The sequence below is a fragment of the Lampris incognitus genome, chromosome 16 (assembly GCF_029633865.1).
Source record: "Lampris incognitus isolate fLamInc1 chromosome 16, fLamInc1.hap2, whole genome shotgun sequence".
In the NCBI taxonomy this organism is placed as follows: Eukaryota; Metazoa; Chordata; class Actinopteri; order Lampriformes; family Lampridae; genus Lampris; species Lampris incognitus.
Window position 1 is genome coordinate 1,442,450 of NC_079226.1, and position 20,638 is coordinate 1,463,087.

Genomic DNA, 20,638 nt, shown 5'->3' on the forward strand with positions numbered 1-20,638 from the left:
ACAAAACTGACCTTCCTTTGAGCAGATTGAGTTTCTGGAGCATCACATTTGTGGGGTCAATTAAACGCTCAAAATGGCCAGAAAAAGAGAACTTTCATCTGAAACTCGACAGTCTATTCTTGTTCTTAGAAATGAAGGCTATTCCATGCGAGAAATTGCTAAGAAATTGAAGATTTCCTACACCGGTGTGTACTACTCCCTTCAGAGGACAGCACAAACAGGCTCTAACCAGAGTAGAAAAAGAAGTGGGAGGCCGCGTTGCACAACTGAGCAAGAAGATAAGTACATTAGAGTCTCTAGTTTGAGAAACAGACGCCTCACAGGTCCCCAACTGGCATCTTCATTAAATAGTACCCGCAAAACACCAGTGTCAACATCTACAGTGAAGAGGCGGCTGCGGGATTCTGGGCTTCAGGGCAGAGTGGCAAAGAAAAAGCCATATCTGAGACTGACCAATAAAAGAAAAAGATTAAGATGGGCAAAAGAACACAGACATTGGACAGAGGAAGACTGGAAAAAAGTGTTGTGGACGGATGAATCCAAGTTTGAGGTGTTTGGATCACAAAGAAGAACGTTTGTGAGACGCAGAACAAATTAAAAGATGCTGGAAGAATGCCTGACGCCATCTGTTAAGCATGGTGGAGGTAATGTGATGGTCTGGGGTTGCTTTGGTGCTGGTAAGGTGGGAGATTTGTACAGGGTAAAAGGGATTCTGAATAAGGAAGGCTATCACTCCATTTTGCAACGCCATGCCATACCCAGTGGACAGCGCTTGATTGGAGCCAATTTCATCCTACAACAGGACAATGACCCTAAACACACCTCCAAATTGTGCAAGAACTATTTAGAGCAGAAGCAGGCAGCTGGTATTCTATCGGTAATGGAGTGGCCAGCGCAGTCACCAGAACTGAACCCCATTGAGCTGTTGTGGGAGCAGCTTGACCGTATGGTACGCAAGAAGTGCCCATCCAACCAATCCAACTTGTGGGAGCTGCTTCTGGAAGCGTGGGGTGCAATTTCTCCAGATTACCTCAACAAATTAACAGCTAGAATGCCAAAGGTCTGCAATGCTGTAATTGCTGCAAATGGAGGATTCTTTGACGAAAGCAAAGTTTGATGTAAAAAAAATCTTATTTCAAATACAAATCATTATTTCTAACCTTGTCAATGTCTTGACTCTATTTTCTATTCATTTCACAACATATGGTGGTGAATAAGTGTGACTTTTCATGGAAAACACAAAATTGTTTGGGTGATCCCAAACTTTTGAACGGTAGTGTATGTCTTCATCAACACAGCAGGACCTGCTGGTCTTATGTCTTCATCAACACAGCAGGACCTGCTGGTCTTATGTCTTCATCAACACAGCAGGACCTGCTGGTCTTGTGGCTTCATCAGCACAGCAGGACCTGCTGGTCTTATGTCTTCATCAACACAGCAGGACCTGCTGGTCTTGTGTCTTCATCAACACAGCAGGAGTAACATTCACTCTCAGCTGCTGAGTCTTCATTTATAAAAAAAAAAACAAAAAAAAAACAAAAAACAAAAACATGGTTGATAGCTTGCTATTTAGAGAATATTTGCTTAGATAATTGGATTTATATTTATATTTGTGTTACTTTCTTTAAAATGGAAGGACAACTTTTTATTTTATTTCTTCCCAAAAATAGCTTATTGTGTCATTGTGGACATTGCCCTGGCTGTAAAATGAATCTGCATGTGTACTGGTGCGTCCTCACCAGATTCGATGTATCTAAACCTTCATGCTCTGATGACCAAAATAAAATAAAATAATGATAATAATAACAACTTATTTATAGAGCACTTTTAACAGCACTTTGTAACAATGATTTACAAAGAAATAAAACCAGACAAGGCAAAAATAAGAGTAAGACCAAATATGTCTACTACTACTACTACTACTTTCAGCTGTTCCCGTTAGGGGGCGCCACAGCGAATCATCCGTCTCAATCTCTTCCTGTCTTCTGTGTCTTCCTCTGTCACACCAGCCACCTGCATGTCTTCCCTCACCACATCCATAAACCTCCTCTTTGGCCTTCCTCTTCTCCTATTCCCTGGCAGCTCCATATTCAGCATCCTTCTCCCAGTATACCCAGCATCTCTCCTCCACACATGTCCACACCATCTCAAGCTTGTCTCTCTAGCTTTGTCTCCAAACCGTCCAACCTGAGCTGTCCCTCTAATATACTTGTTCCTAATCCTGTCCTTCTTCATCACTCCCAGTGAAAATCTTATCATCTTCACCTCTGCCACCTCCAGCTCCACCTCCTGTCTTTTCATCAGTGCCACTGTCTCCAAACCATATAACATAGCTGGTCTCACCACCATCTTGTAAACCTTCCCTTTAACTCTTGCTGGTACCCTTCTGTCACACATCACTCCTGACACTCTTCTCCACCCACTCCACCCTGCCTGCACTCTCTTCTTCACCTCTCTACTACACTCCCTGTTACTTTGGACAGTTGACCCAAAGTACACTGCTCAAAAAAATAAAGGGAACACATAAGCAATGCAATGTAGCGCCAAGTCAATCACACTTTTGAGATATCAACCTGTCCAGTTAGGAAGCAACACTGATTTGTGAATCAATTTCGCCTGTTGGCAAATTGTCTAATTTCCACCTGGTGGAAATTAGACAATTTGCAAGACAACCCCTATAAAAGGAATGGATTTGCAGGTGGTGGCCACAGACCATTTGCCTGTCCTCATCTTTTCTGGCCGATCTTTGGTTAGTTTTTCATTTTGCTAGTGCCCTCACCACTAGAGGGGGCATGAGGCGGTATCTGCAACCTACAGAAGTTGTTCAGGTAGTGCAGCTCATCCAGGATGGCACATCAATGCGTGCTGTGGCAAGAAGATTTGATGTGTCTCCCAGCACGGTGTCCAGAGCATGGAGGAGGTACCAGGAGACAGGCCAGTACACCAGGAGACGTGGAGGGGGCCGCAGGAGGACAACAACCCCGCAGCAGGACCGCTATCTGGTCCTTTGTGCAAGGAGGAACAGGAGGAGCACTGCCGGAGCCCTACAAAACGACCTTCAACAGGCCACTAATGTGCAGGTTTCTGCTCAAACAGTGAGAAACAGAATGCATGAGGATGGTATGAGGGCCCCACGTCCACAATTGGGGCCTGTGCTCACAGCCCAACACCGTGCAGCCCGATTGACCTTTGCCAGAGAACATCTTGGTTGGCAGATTCGCCATTGGCGCCCTGTGCTCTTCACAGATGAGAGCAGGTTCACACTGAACACATGTGACAGACGTGAGAGAGTCTGGAGACGCTGTGGAGAACGTTCTGCTGCCTGCAACATCCTCCAGCATGACCGGTTTGGCGGTGGGTCAGTGATGGTCTGGGGAGGCATATCCTTGGAGGGCCGCACAGACCTCTACGTGCTAGCCAGAGGTACCATGACTGCCATTAGGTCCCGGGATGAGATCCTCAGACCCATTGTCAGACCATATGCTGGTGCAGTGGGCCCTGGGTTCCTGCTCATGCATGACAATGCTCGTCCTCATGTGGCCAGAGTGTGTCAGCGGTTCCTGTATGTCGAGGGCATTGATGCTATGGACTGGCCTGCACGTTCCCCAGACCTGAATCCAATCGAGCACCTCTGGGACATCATGTCTCGTACCATCCGCCAACGCGATGTCGCACCACAGACTGTCCAGGAGTTGACCGATGCCCTGATCCAGGTCTGGGAGGAGATCCCTCAGGAGACCATCCGTCGTCTCATCAGGAGCATGCCCAGACGTTGTAGGGAGTGCATACAGGCACGTGGAGGCCACACACACTACTGAGCCTCATTTTGAATCGTCTTGAAGAATTTCCACAGAAGTTGGATCAGCCTATGTTCTCATTTTCCACTTTGATTTTGAGTATGATTCTGAATCCAGACCTTAATGGGCTAATGATTTTGATTTCCATTGATCATTCTTAGGTTATTTTGCTCTAAACACATTCCTCTGTCTAATAAATAAAGATTTTCAGCTGAAATATTTCATTCATCGAGGTCTATATTGTGTTTTTAGGTGTTCCCTTTATTTTTTTGAGCAGTATATTTAAACCCATATGCCTTCGTCACCTCCACTCCTTGCATCCTGACCATTCCAGTCCTCCCTCTCATTCACGCATAGGTATTCTGTCTTGCTCCTGCTGACTTTCATTCCTCTTCTCTTGTCCATCAACCTGTCCATCACCATTGAAACAAGAAAGGGCTCAGAGCCGATCCTTGATGTAATCCCACCTCCACCTTGAACCCATCTGTCATTCCAACCACACACCTCACCACTGTCACACTGCCCTCATACATATCCTGCACCACTCCTACATACTTCTCTGCCACTCCCGACTTCCTCATACAATACCACACCTCCTCTCTCGGCACCCTGTCGTATGCTTTCTCTAAATCTACAAGACACAATGTAACTCCTTCTGGCCTTCTCTATACTTCTCCATCAACATTCTCAAGGCAAACATCGCATCTGTGGTGGTGTTTGCTTTGAGAATGTTGATTGATAAGTATAGAGAAGGCCAGAAAGAGTTAGACCAAATAAGTAAGAGTAAAAATAAAAACAGTATAAATAAAAATAAATTTCAAACATTTGTAAAAGATTTCATAAAAAGACAAATTTTAAGATGAGATTTAAAGAAGCTAGAGGCTTGGTTTGTCTTAGTTCAACAGGAAGTGAGGTCCATAGTGTGGGGGCTCTAACAGCAAAAGCTCGAGCACCCTTTGTAACAAACCCAGACCTGGGAATAACCAGCAGGGCTCCATCTGCAGACCTTCGCGGTAGAGAGGTTATATACCAGGTCAATAAACTGGAAATGTATGTAGGAACAAGACCATTTAAGGCCTTAATGGTCGAGAGGGCATATACCAGGTCAGTAAATCACAAAAGTGTGTAGGAGCAAGACCATTTAAGGTCTTAAAAGTGAGCAATAAAATGTTCTTGTCATCAAGATGGCACCACAGACGGTAGCCTCAGTTCTGCACACTCTTGTACTTTTTCTGTTTGTTTATTTGTTTAGTTTCTAGCATCCACTCACTGATCACATACAGCAGGGAAGAACTTTTAAGACTCCAACTGTCCACTGGACAAACTGAACACACTTTTCTACTGACTTTAATTGAACATTTTAATGAACATCTTGCCGAGGTCTTGATTGGTTCTGTGCGGACTATGATGAAGACACCGAAGGGGTAAGCAAGCCGGAGCGCTCATTAAACTGTCACAGCAGGGATTTAGAACCGCGTTCCCGTCAATCCACCTGGTGAATTTCTGCTCTCTGGCCAAAATGATGGACGAACTCCTACTCATGAATGGAAAAAACTCAAAACTTCTCCAGATCTGTCCCCATGTTTCACTGAAACCTGGCTTAGTGAGCTCATACCAGACAGAACACTTCATCTGCCGCAGTTCGAACTCCTCCAGGTGGACTGTGATACAGAGCTATCAGGAAAAGTACAGGGTGGCGGCATATGCTTCAACATAAATGAAGGTTGGTGTACGGATGTCACAGTTTTGAAGAAATCATGCAGCCCTCACTTATACACCTTTTTCATTGACTGTAAACCATTCTATTCACCGTGGGAATGTTCCAGACCTGTGTGAAAGAGGTGATAAAACTCCTGGCTGGTCAAATTACAAACATGGAGCACAAATATCCAGACTCCCTACCAGTGTTCGAAATTCCCCACGGCATCCATGGCAGTTGACGTGGAAGCCCTCCCGTTTAGCATTAATGCCCTTGTAAAAAGCACTAGTTGTAAAGGCAACGTTGCCGCTGTGCCCTTCATAGCAGTTTTTTTCCTCATTGTAACCGGTTTCAAGCCAATTTTCTGCTGTCTGTCTGTCTGTGCGAAAGTGCCCCCATGTTCCTCCCATTTCATTTATGTCACTCGCAACCCCTGACCCTGTGCACTCATTTATGATTGCCCAGCGCCACTGCTGGGTTGGCAAGCGGTGGTGTAGGGTGTAACGCATGGTCTAATGTTACGTTAGCTAGCTAGCTAAGCAGCTCTAACAGGGGAGTTCGAAGATAAGTTACATGCATAACGTTACCATATTCCGATCGATCATAACAGGTGAATATCTTAGGTCCATATTCTGGTACTTAAGCCTATATTCCAAATAAACTGATTACATGCTCTGGATAAACTCAGCCTCCGCAAATATTCCTGTATAACGTTACCTCCTCCGCATGTGTTTTCCCACTGTAATTCCCTTGCCTTAATGCTTTTGTTATGTCTCCAACTGCTGTATGCTGCTAGCTAGCTAACCAAACTAGCAACTTATTGAGAAGTATTTAAAACACAACAGACAGTTGCAAATACCACATAGCTACTATAATATGTTGTGTTTAAACAAATTGGTAAGAATAATTGGCCATGTTTTTGTTTATTTTGCTGTAAGTTCATATCTTTCTGTTAACCAATTTAGCTAGCTATATCGCTATGTTGGCTAGCTAGCAAGAATTCATCATGCCCAATGTCAATATGGCACCACTCTCCGTATCGGGAGGAAAAGAAATCCACATCCTTATAATAATTGAAATGTAGTCTGCCAGCATTAATAACAATCAGCAAAGCTCCATTTGTCAACCAATGACCATATGACCGTTACATTTACATGATTCAATCTGAACACTACCTATTAATATAGGAATATTGGTGTGCATTAAACATATTCAATAATTTCAAGTTGGAATAAAAAAAACAGGCGCAGAAAGCGCACATGAGTGAAGCCCAGAAGCGCATAGCCGAGCTAGAGGAATGGCAGGCGGACTCGACAGAACTGCTGATGGACATGTCGACCCAAACGCGCCAGATGCAAGAAAAAATAATGGACCTGGAAGGGAGGTCAAGGAGGAACAATATTCGAATCTTTGGTGTACCAGAGGAGACGGAGGGAGGCTCCATTACCCAGTACGTGGAACAACTCTTGAACACTCAACTTGACTTAGAAGAAGGGACCAATCTCCAGATACAAAGAGCTCACAGAGCCCTCGCTCAGAAACCCCCTCCGACAGCTCCCCCCAGGTCAATAGTGGGGAACTTTCAACAGTTTGATATAAAAGAAATGATTCTCAAGAAAGCATGGAAAAAGAATAAGATAGAGATAGGGGACAAACGTATTTACTTTGATCACGATTACGCAGCTGAAGTGGTCCGGAAAAGAAAATCATATTTGGGCATTAAGAAAGTGCTCAAGGGTAAAGGAATTCGTTTCCAGACACCCCTCGCCAAAATAAGGATCCACTGGAACAACGGAACGAAGACATACGACAATGCCAGGGAAGCCGCGATGGACATGAAGACGAGAGGCTGCGACATGGAGATACCAGACGATGACACGGCAACCACGGCCACAGAGCAGGTGGAGGCGACTGGGACGCGAGCAGGGTGGCAACGAGTCCAAGGCGTGAAAGGAGGACGTGAAGCTGCACAGCGAGCAAAAGAGAAGCTCCGGGCCTATCGGAGAAAGTAGGATTGGTATCGTTCTGACTGAGTTGAGCTCCATTACAAAAGGCTTTTTCATCACATGCCACGGAGAGAGGTAGGCTATACGGTTGCCAAACGTTGGACATGCCTAGACAAGGCTGTAGGCTTATCCCATGTGATGGGCAAAATGTCAAGTCTAGAGTGGGGCCCTTTCTGAAAAGGATTTCCCCTTCACCTACCAACGGGGACTCGGGGTGGTTAGGCCCCTTTAGTTGGAAGTTATTTTTGTTGTTGATTAATGTGTTTTATATTTGTAGTTTTTTTGTCTGGAGCTCTGTGGGAATATATGGAAAAAGAGTATCAAGATGTCTAGATGGTTCACACTACTAAAATGATGTCGCTGAATGTTAATGGTCTAAATATGTTAAAGAAGAGGGAAAAGGTTATGATTAAGCTAAAAAAGGAGGATGTACAAATCATATTCCTCCAAGAGACCCATTTAACACAGATAGAGCATGGGAAACTTAAGAAATATGGGTACAGACATTCATATTATAGCTCCTACAAGGAAGGGCGCAGGAGAGGTGTTGCAATTTTAATATCAAACAAAACTCAATTCGATTATGATAGGGAGATGGGAGACAAGGAGGGGAGATATATTATAGTGAAGGGGAGGTTAGAGAACAAACCAGTGACATTGGTAAATATATACGCCCCTCCTGAAAGTGATAAAAGATTTTTTAAATCTTTGTTTGATGAGATAGCAAACGAGTCAGAGGGGGTCTTAATTTGTGGGGGAGATTTGAATGTCGTGTCGAATCACAAAATGGATATGACCAGTATCAAAAGGACTAAAACACAGGTCACTCGATTTGTAAATATATCACTGGAAGAGATGGGGATGGATGATGTGTGGAGACAATTCCACCCTCAGGAAAAAGACTATACACATTACTCAGCTGTACATAAAGTTCATTCAAGGATAGACTATTTCCTTATGAGCAAAGACGATATTTACAGAGTAAAGGAGTGTGGGATTGGAGGGGCGGATATCTCAGATCACAATCCAGTACATTTAGAAATTAATTTGAATTGTAGAAAGCGAAATACGGTTTGGAGGTTTAATGTGGGTCTACTGAATAGTGAGCAGAGTAAGATTATGTTAAAGGCGGATATTCGAACATATCTAGAAGAAAACAGCAATGGGGAAGTAGACCCAACGATATTTTGGGATGCCATGAAGGCGGTCATCAGGGGAAAGTTAATAGCGCATTCAGCATTGATCAAAAAGGCAAGATCAGTTATATCCAGAAAGAATACGGACAGGTTAAGAGAAATGGAGAGGGAATACCAGACTGCGGGAAACCCCGTGGTGTTGGAGCAAATCAAATCGGCTAAGTCAGACATTAATAAAGAACTGTTAGATGAAGTTGAGAAAGAAAGCTTGTTTCTCAAACAAAGATATTATGAAACAGGCCCGTGCGCAACTAAACTGTTGGCAAAACGTATTCGCCAACAGCAAGCAGTTGGCCATATACATAAGATCAGAGACCCCCATTCAAATGAGTTAATGAATATACCAGAAAGCATAGAGGACATATTTTTGGGATATTATAAAGAGCTATATTCACAACCCACACCTGCATCCGAAGCGGAAATTAATACCTTTCTGAATTCATTAGATTTACCCTCAATTGGCCGGCTCCAAAATGACAAATTAACAGCTGACATCAAGATGGAAGAGGTGATAGATGCAATAAATTCTTTGAAAAACAATAGAAGCCCGGGCAGCGATGGATACCCTGCAGAATGGTACAACGTGTTTAGGGAAGAGCTGGCACCGATACTTCTGAGATCCTTCAATTGGACACTTCACAATAATAAGATAACACCATCATGGTCAGAGGCAATAATCACAGTCATTCCAAAACCGGAAAAGAATAAAGAATATTGTGGGAGCTACAGACCTATTTCATTATTAAATGTAGATTATAAAATATATATGACAATTATCTCCAAAAGGTTAAACTCATTCATAGGTGATTTGATAGATGAAGATCAAACAGGACTCATGAGAGAAAGACAAACGCATGATAATATCAGAAGGACATGGCATATTGTTGATCAAGCGAGTAAGAGAAAACAAGCTACGCTATTAGTAAGTTTAGATGCAGAAAAAGCATTCGATCGGGTGTCTTGGAATTTTTTGTATGCAGTATTGGAACGACTAGGGTTCAGCAATAAGTCAATACAGTGCATTAAAACATTATATCAACAACCTAATGCTCGGATTAAAATAAACGGGAGTTTAACGAACAAGTTCAGTTTGCAGAGGTCGACAAGACAAGGATGCTGTTTGTCTCCGACACTGTTCGCGTTATTCATTGAGCCTTTAGCGGAGGCCATTCGCCAAAATGAAGGAATTAATGGAGTGACAGTGAATGGCCCTGTCCACAAGGTGGGGCTATTTGCTGATGATGTCATAGCCTATCTTGAGCAACCACATACATCACTCCCTCAACTAATGAAGCTACTAGAACTATATGGTCATTTATCTGGATATAAAATTAACATCTCAAAAACACAGGTGCTAGTTCTCAATTATACTCCAACCACAGAATTCAAGGGAAAATTTGACTTTAATTGGAATCTAAACAAAATCAAATATTTGGGAATTTACATTACCAAGGAATTGTCTAAATTACATGAAGCAAATTAGGGCAAGATCAACGATGTGATGCAAAAGGATATTGATAGATGGTCCACTCTGCCACTTGACTTCAGCTCAAGAATTGAGACAGTTAGAATGAATATTCTACCAAGGCTTCTTTACCTATTCCAATCGTTGCCTGTAGAGGTGACTCAAGCTCAATTTGATAGGTGGGATAGGACAATATCTAGATTTATTTGGGGAGGGAAGAAGCCCAGAGTAAGGTATGAAACTCTCCAACTCTCAAAGGAAAAGGGAGGTAAGGGTTTACCAAATCTAAAAGGAATATTTCAAAGCTGCCCAGCTGAGATATGCTGTTGACTGGTGTAGGCAAGATTACATGGCCAAGTGGAAAGTCATGGAAAGGGAATATGGTGGGTACCCTATCCAGAATATTTTAGGGGATAAAGAAGTATACAAGAAAACAAAAACCCACATGGATTCAGTCACATTATTTACACTGGAGTTATGGTTTAAATTGATTAAAATCAACAAATTACAAGATGAGATACAGTTATTGAGATGGGTAGCATATGATAGAGACTTTACTCCAGCGAGGCATGATACAGTTTTTAAACTGTGGGTTAACTGGGGAATCACAGCATGGTGCACTCTAGAGGAAAAAGGGGAGATGGAGAGTTTTCAGGGTATGAAAGACAAGTTTGATTTGGAGAACCATGACTTCTTTAGATATTTACAATTAAGGGATTATTACAACAAACGTATCAGGAGAGGACCCTCCATGGAGGTGAACAGTGTGATTCAAATTATAATCAACGCATATAAAGGGAGAAAATCTAGGAATATATCTGTACTATATCAAGCTCTCACAACTAATAAACACTCAACTACATATATAAAAGAAAAATGGGAATTAGAATTTGGCACAGAAATTACAGAGGAGGACTGGCAGAATATGTGGAAAGTCCATCAATCCTCCACTAGTTTGCGGATATGGAGGGAATTCTCCTGGAAAAATCTGATACGTTTTTTTATTACACCAAAAATCAAAAATAGATACTCCAGCACCAAACTGTCATGCTGGAGGAAATGTGGAACAGAGGATGTAGACCACTCGCATATATTTTGGAAATGTAATAAGCTAGCGATGTTTTGGGAGATGGTTCATGATGTAATACAAAAGGTACTTGGATATGACTTCCCTAAGAGCTATATGACCCTCTATTTCTGTAATTTTAAAAACGACGATATAGGGTCAAGTGATAGATGTTTGGTTAAGATACTGCTGATTTTGGTGTCGATGCAGTTGCCCACTGGGGACTGGGGTTCGCGCCCCGGTCTCGTCAGATCCGACTATGGCCGGACTCGATGAAGCAGCAATCATTGGCAACGCTGTCTTCGGGAGGGGGGCGGAGTCGGCTTGTGTTCGTCATATGAATGCGTCTCTGTGTGTGTCAGAAAAACAGTGGTTCGGCTTGGATTCGCCTTGTCACGAAAGTGGGGAGGCGCTTTCCTTCGAGACTGCCGGCCGGAGAGATGCAGTTGGCGAACGCATGCAATACGAGGGTGGGTGTTTGAATTAAAATAGGGATCAATTGGCCACTAAATTGGGAGAAAAAAGGGGAAAAAATCAGAAATAAATAAAAAAAAAAGAAAAAGATACTGCTGATTGCGGCTAAGAAGGCAATCACAAGAAAATGGTGCCAGGTGGACGCCCCCACACAAGGACAATGGATGGAAATAGTGGAAGACATTCATACAATGGAAAAACTGACTCATCGATTGAGACTTACAGTACCTCGGATGGAAGACCAGTGGAAGAAATGGACATGGTTTAAGGAGCAAACACGCGACAACATAATTCATGACAACACTTAAGACTGGAAAGTTAGACCCACAGGAAGCTCATGTAGTTCATTTTTTTGTGTGTTTTTTTGTTTGTTTGTTTTGAGTTGCCCTGTTGGGCTTGTGTGCAAGTAAATGTAGATAATTCAATGTTTACTTCTGAATACGGATGCCATGTTTGTATTGACCTAAAAACTTCAATAAAAACTAAAGTGATAAAAAAAAATGGATATGGCTGGGCTGGATGGTTTGTTGTATTTTAGACCTAGTTAGAGTTGACTTCTGATCCCTTTAATATGTTTCAGTCAGAATAAAGTAAATCAGCCTGACCAGCCAGCAGGACAGGGAGTGGCCTCACTCCAGCCAGCAGGACAGGGAGTGGCCTCAATTAAGAAACTTCTGAAATCAATCTTGTTATATTTTCTTGTGGTATTTATTTGCTCAATGGCGTTGTGAGCTTGGATTTCTCAGTTGCCTTTGGTGCCCTGGCTATTTGCCCTGGTGCCCTGGTAAAATTAGGCATCATCCAAGGCAAAGCTGCCTTGCCCTAAAAATAACCAATTTCGAACCCTGCTCCCAACTCATTATCCTTGGGGATTTTAACAGAGCAAACCTCAGCCACAAACTGCTAAAAAATACAGACAGCATGTTAAATGTCCCACCAGACAAAAACACTCTGGATCATTGATACACAATATTAAAGGACACATATCACTCTTTCCCCCGTACAGCCCTGGGCCTCTCTGATCACTGTCTGATTCATCTTATCCCAACCTGCAGGCAGAAACTAAAACCTGTAAACCCTGTGGCTAAAACTGTGAGGAAATGGACCAATGAGTCAAAACTGGAGCTCCAGGCCTGCCTCGACTGCACTGACTGGAGTGTTTCTGAGGCTACATCTACAGACCTGGACGAACTTACTGACACTGTGACATCTTACATCAGCTTGTGTGAGGACATGTGTGCTCATCATCAAAACCTTCTGTACCTTCAACAACAATAAGCCCTGGTTCTCAGCTAAACTCAGGCAGCTTCCTCAGGCCAAAGAGGAAGCCTACAGGGGTGGAGATAGGATCTGCTACAACAAAGTCAGAAATACACTCACAAAGGAGATCAGAGTGGTAAAAAGGTGCTACTCTGAAAAGCTGAAAAACAGGTTTTCTGCCAATGACCCAGCATCAGTCTGGAGAGGGTTGAAAGACATTACCAACTACAGGAGACCATCCTCCCACACTGCAGGAAACCATCATCTGGCTGATGACCTACATGGGTTTTACTGCAGGTTTGAAAAGCAAACTTTCACACCCCTCACCCTCTCCAGCCACAACACACAACCAACTGCACTCCCTGCCAGCCCCTCTCCCCTCCCCACCGAACCCCCACCCGCACTCAGGATTTGTGTTGAGGATGTGCACCAGCTCTTGCAGAAACCGAAGACCAGGAAGGCACTGGGCCTGGATGGCGTGTCACCCTGCTGTCTGAAAGTCTGTGCTGACCAGCTGGGCCCCATTTTCACACTGATCTTCAACAGATCACAGGAGTTGTGTGAAGTCCCCCCCTGCTTTAAGAGCTCCACTATCATCCTGGTCCCCAAGAAACTCTCATATCACAGGATTAAATGACTACCAATCCATTGCCCTAATGTCTGTGGTCATGAAATCCTTCGAGAGACTGGTGTTGACCCACCTGAAGGAAATCACAGGCCCCCTGCTCTACTACCTGCAGTCTGCCTACTGAGCAAACAGGTCAGTAGAGGATGCAGTCAACATGGGTTTGCACTACATCTTCCAACACCTCGACTCCCCAGGGACATATGCAAGGGTCCTGTTTGTGGACTTCAGCTCAGTGTTCAACACCATCGTCGCAGATATCCTCCACTCCAAACTCACCCGGCTCACTGTACCAGCCCCCATCTGCTAGCGGATTAAAAACTTCCTGACAGACAGGAGGCAGCTGGTGAGGCTGGGGAAAATCACATCCAGCACCCGGACAATCAGTACTGGCACCCCCACCCCCACCCCCAGGGATGTGTGCGCTCCCCTCTGCTCTTCTTCCTCTACACAAATGACTACACCTCAAGTAACCCATCTGTTAAACTCCTGACATTTGCAGACAACACAACCATCATTGGTCTTATCCGGGATGGTGACGAGTCTGCATACAGACGGAAGGTTGATCAGCTGGCCCTCTGGTGCGGCCATAACAACCTGGAGCTGAACACGCTCAAAACAGTGGAGATGATAGAGGAGCCCCCCCAACACTGCACCCCTCACCATACTCAACAGCACAGTGTCTGCGGTGAAAACCGACAGATTTCTGGGTTCCACAATCTCCCAGGATCTAAGGTGGCATCCAACATAGACACAATCATCAAAAAGGTCCAGCAGAGGATGTACTTTCTCCATCAGCTCAAGAAGTTCAACCTGCCTCAGGAACTGTTGATTCAGTTCTACACTGCAATAACCCAGTCTGTCCTCTGCACATCCATCACTGCCTGGTTTGGATCGGCCACCAAACAGGACAGGGACAGACTACAACACACAGTTAAGTCTGCAGAGAAAATCATTGGTGCCAACCTGCCCTCTATTCAGGACTTAAACACTTCCAGAGTCAGGCAACAGGCAGGCAACATCACTGCAGACCCATTACGCCCTGGTCACAAGCTGTTCCAACTCCTCCCTCTGGTAGGCGCTACAGAGCACTGTACCCTAAAACAACCAGATATAAAAAGTTTCTTTCTGCAGGCTGTCATTCAAATGAACGCTTAACACTGTCAATAAATCCAACCATGTCGTATATACATGTTGTATATAATGTACTGTACATTGTACGTATACACTCTGTCTGGTACACTCTGTCATGTACATCTACCTCAGGCATATATATATATATAATATATATATATGTAAAAAAAACTTTGTTAAAAGAAACACTCAACAGTAGGGAAAGTGCTCAACAAATATGGAGTAAAATAATCCAGTAAGTCAAGTAAATTCTTTATGAGACAGTACAAGCCTGTTGCTTATGGCATGAGGTAGGGCTGCATGATATTAGGAAAACATGTGATATGCAATAATGTTGTTGAATATTGCGGTGACAATATGACTCGCGATAAATAAACAAATATTGAAGTAAACAGTTTTAATGTCTTTCTGCTTTAGGTTTGCTGCTAACACAGAGCCCAGACAGTGAACAGCCTGTGCACACTGAATAAACACATGAAATGCAGTATTTCTATTCCAACAACATGGTTTTATTGAAAAAAATGCACCTGGCTAAAGCCGCTATATTGACAATGAACAAATACCACCAAATGGTTGCATGGCAACACAGTTTCTTCATCACTTTAACAGAACATCTAGACATATTTAAATATAGCAGCTACTAGGAGTTTATATTATACATGATTACATCACAGCCTCCATTTAAAACTGATGTCCTACCAGTTTTGAAGAGTGAGTAACTAATGTTAGAATTTTATTTTTTACATTTGGATGGATGGACATTATATTTTGTTACTGAGGCAAGTGACACTACCTCCTTTTTTCCAGAAGGGGGAACCAAAGTCAACACAAACTGCACGGCACGTGTATATACCATTTATCGCAGCTCAAGCAGTCTTTTGCGATACGTATATTGCGCATGTTGAAACCGCGATGAAGGTAAATTTTCGACATATTGTGCAGCCCTAGCATGAAACAGGCTTGTACTGTCTCATAAAGAATTTACTTGACTCACTGGATTATCTACTCATATATTTTCATAATGTGTGTGTGTGTGTGGTGTTAGTGTAGATAGCGGGACCGAAAACTAAAGCATTCATAATCCTAATTCTTTTTGGAGGTGGTGGGCATTGTCTCAGAGAGTAAGGGAAAAATCCCAGACAATTAAAATTACGCATAATTATGCATAAATATGCAAAATAAGAATTTTTCTAAAAATGGCTAAAAACCACTTTTCTCGGCATTTCAGATGATTCTGAGCATTTGGGGGGAGGGAGTTGGAGTGTGGGGGTTGTAAACCACTTTTCTCGGCATTTCAGATGATTCTGAGCATCTTTGATTTTTTTCACCTATATGAAAAAAAATTTCTGGGACTTAGAAATGTTTTGGAGTTATGCAAAATATATGAATTTTTGCAAAAATGCACTTATGATCCTAATTTGTTTTGGAGGTGGTAGGTATTGTTCCAGAGAGGACCAGAAAAATAGCAGAAAATTAAAATATAAATATGCATAATTATGCAAAATATTCATTTTCTAAAAATGGCTAAAAACCACTTTTCTTGGCATTTCAGATGATTCTGAGCATTTGGGGGGTGGGAGTTGGAGTGGGGGGGGTTTTAGGGGCAGGGGGAAGGCGGTTAGCTGGCATGATGAAGAGGAGGGAGATTTAGACAGGTGGATAACCAAACCGCTACATTGTAGCGGGGTTCTTCTAGTAGTATATATATATATATATATATATATATATATACACTACCGTTCAAAAGTTTGGGATCACCCAAACAATTTCGTGTTTTCCATGAAAAGTCACACTTATTCACCACCATATGTTGTGAAATGAATAGAAAATAGAGTCAAGACATTGACAAGGTTAGAAATAATGATTTTTATTTGAAATAAGATTTTTTTTACATCAAACTTTGCTTTCGTTAAAGAACCCTCCATTTGCAGCAATTACAGCATTGCAGACCTTTGGCATTCTAGCTGTTAATTTGTTGAGGTAATCTGGAGAAATTGCACCCCACGCTTCCAGAAGCAGCTCCCACAAGTTGGATTGGTTGGATGGGCACTTCTTTGAGCAGATTGAGTTTCTGGAGCATCACATTTGTGGGGTCAATTAAACGCTCAAAATGGCCAGAAAAAGAGAACTTTCATCTGAAACTCGACAGTCTATTCTTGTTCTTAGAAATGAAGGCTATTCCATGCGAGAAATTGCTAAGAAATTGAAGATTTCCTACACCGGTGTGTACTACTCCCTTCAGAGGACAGCACAAACAGGCTCTAACCAGAGTAGAAAAAGAAGTGGGAGGCCACGTTGCACAACTGAGCAAGAAGATAAGTACATTAGAGTCTCTAGTTTGAGAAACAGACGCCTCACAGGTCCCCAACTGGCATCTTCATTAAATAGTACCTGTTAGAGCCTGTTTGTGCTGTCCTCTGAAGGGAGTAGTACACACCGGTGTAGGAAATCTTCAATTTCTTAGCAATTTCTCGCATGGAATAGCCTTCATTTCTAAGAACAAGAATAGACTGTCGAGTTTCAGATGAAAGTTCTCTTTTTCTGGCCATTTTGAGCGTTTAATTGACCCCACAAATGTGATGCTCCAGAAACTCAATCTGCTCAAAGAAGTGCCCATCCAACCAATCCAACTTGTGGGAGCTGCTTCTGGAAGCGTGGGGTGCAATTTCTCCAGATTACCTCAACAAATTAACAGCTAGAATGCCAAAGGTCTGCAATGCTGTAATTGCTGCAAATGGAGGATTCTTTAACGAAAGCAAAGTTTGATGTAAAAAAAATCTTATTTCAAATACAAATCATTATTTCTAACCTTGTCAATGTCTTGACTCTATTTTCTATTCATTTCACAACATATGGTGGTGAATAAGTGTGACTTTTCATGGAAAACACGAAATTGTTTGGGTGATCCCAAACTTTTGAACGGTAGTGTATATATATATATATATATATATACACTCACCGGCCACTTTATTAGGCACACCTGTCCAACTGCTCGTTAACGCAAATTTCTAATCAGCCAATCACATGGCAGCAACTCAATGCATTTAGGCATGTAGACATGGTCAAGATGATCTGCTGCAGTTCAAACCGAGCATCAGAATGGGGAAGAAAGGTGATTTAAGTGACTTTGAACGTGGCATGGTTGTTGGTGCCAGACGGGCTGGTCTGAGTATTTCACAAACTGCTGATCTACTGGGATTTTCACCACAACCATCTCTAGGGTTTACAGAGAATGGTCCGAAAAAGAGAAAATATCCAGTGAGCGGCAGTTCTGTGGGCGAAAATGTCTTGTTGATGCCAGAGGTCAGAGGAGAATGGCCAGACTGGTTCGAGCTGACAGAAAGGCAACAGTAACTCAAATAACCACTCATTACAACCGAGGTATGCAGAAGAGCATCTCTGAACGCACAACACGTCGAACCTTGAGGCAGATGGGCTACAGCAGCAGAAGACCACACCGGGTGCCACTCCTGTCAGCTAAGAACAGGAAACTGAGGCTACAATTCACACAGGCTCACCAAAATTGGACAATAGAAGATTGGAAAAACGTTGCCTGGTCTGATGAGTCTCGATTTCTGCTGCAACATTCAGATGGTAGGTTCAGAATTTGGCGTCAACAACATGAACGCATGGATCCATCCTGCCTTGTATCAACGGTTCAGGCTGGTGGTGGTGGTGTAATGATGTGGGGGATATTTTCTTGGCACACTTTGGGCCCCTTAGTACCAATTGAGCATCGTGTCAACGCCACAGCCTACCTGAGTATTGTTGCTGACCATGTCCATCCCTTTATGACCACAGTGTTCCCATCTTCTGATGGCTACTTCCAGCAGGATAACGCGCCATTTCATAAAGCTCGAATCATCTCAGACTGGTTTCTTGAACATGACAATGAGTTCACTGTACTCAAATGGCCTCCACAGTCACCAGATCTCAATCCAATAGAGCACCTTTGGGATGTGGTGGAACGGAAGATTCGCATCATGGATGTGCAGCCGACAAATCTGCAGCAACTGCGTGATGCTATCATGTCAATATGGACCAAACTCTCTGAGGAATGTTTCCAGTACCTTGTTGAATCTATGCCACGAAGGATTAACGCAGTTCTGAAGGCAAAAGGGGGTCCAACCCGGTACTAGCAAGGTGTACCTAATAAAGTGGCCAGTGAGTGTATATATATATATATATATACACACACACTTTTTTTGGGGGGGGGATTTTGTTCCCCCTTTTTCTCTCCAATTGTACTTGGCCAATTACCCCACTCTTCCGAGCCGTCCCGGTCTCTGCTCCACCCCCTCCGCCGATCCGGGGAGGGCTACCGACTACCACATGCCTCCTCCGACACATGTGGAGTCACCAGCTGCTTCTTTTCACCTGACAGTGAAGAGTTTTGCTAGGGAGATGTAGCGCGTGGGAGGGTCACACAATTCTCCCCAGTCCCCCCCCCCCCCCGAACAGGTGCCCTGACCGACTAGAGGAGGCTCTAGTGCAGCAACCAGGACACACCCACATCCGGCTTCCCTCTCGCAGACACAGCCAATAGTGTCTGTAGGGACGCCCAACCAAGCCAGAGTTAAAGCAGGGGATTCAAACCAGCGATCTCCGCATTGGTAGGCAATGGAATAGACCGCTATGCCACCTGGACACCCAACCTCAGACATATATGCAAGTAACCTGCTAACATTTATTTCTGCATCGCTGATATATTCTCTGCACCACTGCACTTTATCACCTCTTATTTCACCTGTATAAGCCAGTCCTTGTATACATATCTGAAGATTGTTGTGTTGTAGTGTTGTTATTCTATGTTAAGTACACTGAGGGAGCCACGAAACTGGAGTCAAATTCCATGAATGTGCAAACCTACTTACATGGCCAATAAACATGATTCTGATTAAAATCAATTCGAAATATAACAGGGAGCCAGTGTAGGGAGGCAAGCACAGGAGTGATATGGTCATGCCTCTTTGTCCTGGTAATGACTTGAGCAGTGCCATTTTTTTCCAACTGCAGATGGTGGAGGGAGACCTTGCTGATACCAGAGTAAAGTGCGTTGCATTAGTCAAGCCAAGTATAGACAAAAGCGTGTACAACTTTTTGCAGATCGGCAATTGATAAAAATGACCTAATTTTGGAATTTTCCTTGAGCTGGAGAAAGCATGACTAAACAAGTTTGATTGGTTTATCAAAACCGAGGTTAGCATCAAATATTACCCCAAGATTTCTAGCAGCCTGCTTAAGACTACTTGACAGACCACCAAGATTAGTACCAAAAGGGCTGGTGGAATTTGGGGGACAGAACAAAATGACCTCAAGCTTATCGTTATTACATTTGAGAAAATTTTCTGACATCAAGGATTTAATGTCAGAGAGGCAAGTTGTGAGATTTGCTAGAGCGGCAGGATCTGTGGATTTTAGTGGCATGTTTGAGTGTCACTAGCATAAAAATGGTTGAGCACATCGTGATTTGAATGACCTGGCAAAGGGGCAAACAGAAGGGGGCCAAGAACTGAGCCTTGAGGGACACCACAACTCAAGTGAGTCATCGAGGAAGCAGAGTTACCCAGAACAACAGAAAAAAGTTCTCCTGGAGAAGTAAGAGCGTAATAAACTAAGAGTTGAGCCCTTGACGCCAAACCAAGTCTCTAAGTGATGTAAGAGTATACTGTGATCGACTGTGTGAAAGGCAGCACTTAAGTCTAAAATAACTAAAATCGAGCAGTCACCTCTGCCTGCAGTCAGCAGTAGGTCATTGGTTACCTTAACTAGAGCTGTCTCGGTACTATGAAGTGCTCTAAAACCAGACTGGAAACTATTAAATACGCTATTAGTGTTCATAAAAGAAATCAATAGAGATTAAATTATTCTCTCCAGAACCTTAGATAGAAAAGACAATTTGGAGCTTGGTCTGTA

General features: G+C 43.2%; 1 protein-coding gene across 1 annotated transcript in view; it reads right to left on the bottom strand.

Moving 5' to 3' along the window:
• The window catches only part of sec23a (Sec23 homolog A, coat complex II component), a 108,226-nt gene that overhangs the window by 70,748 nt on the left and 16,840 nt on the right, over positions 1 to 20,638 (bottom strand). The gene's annotated exons all lie outside the window — the stretch shown is intronic.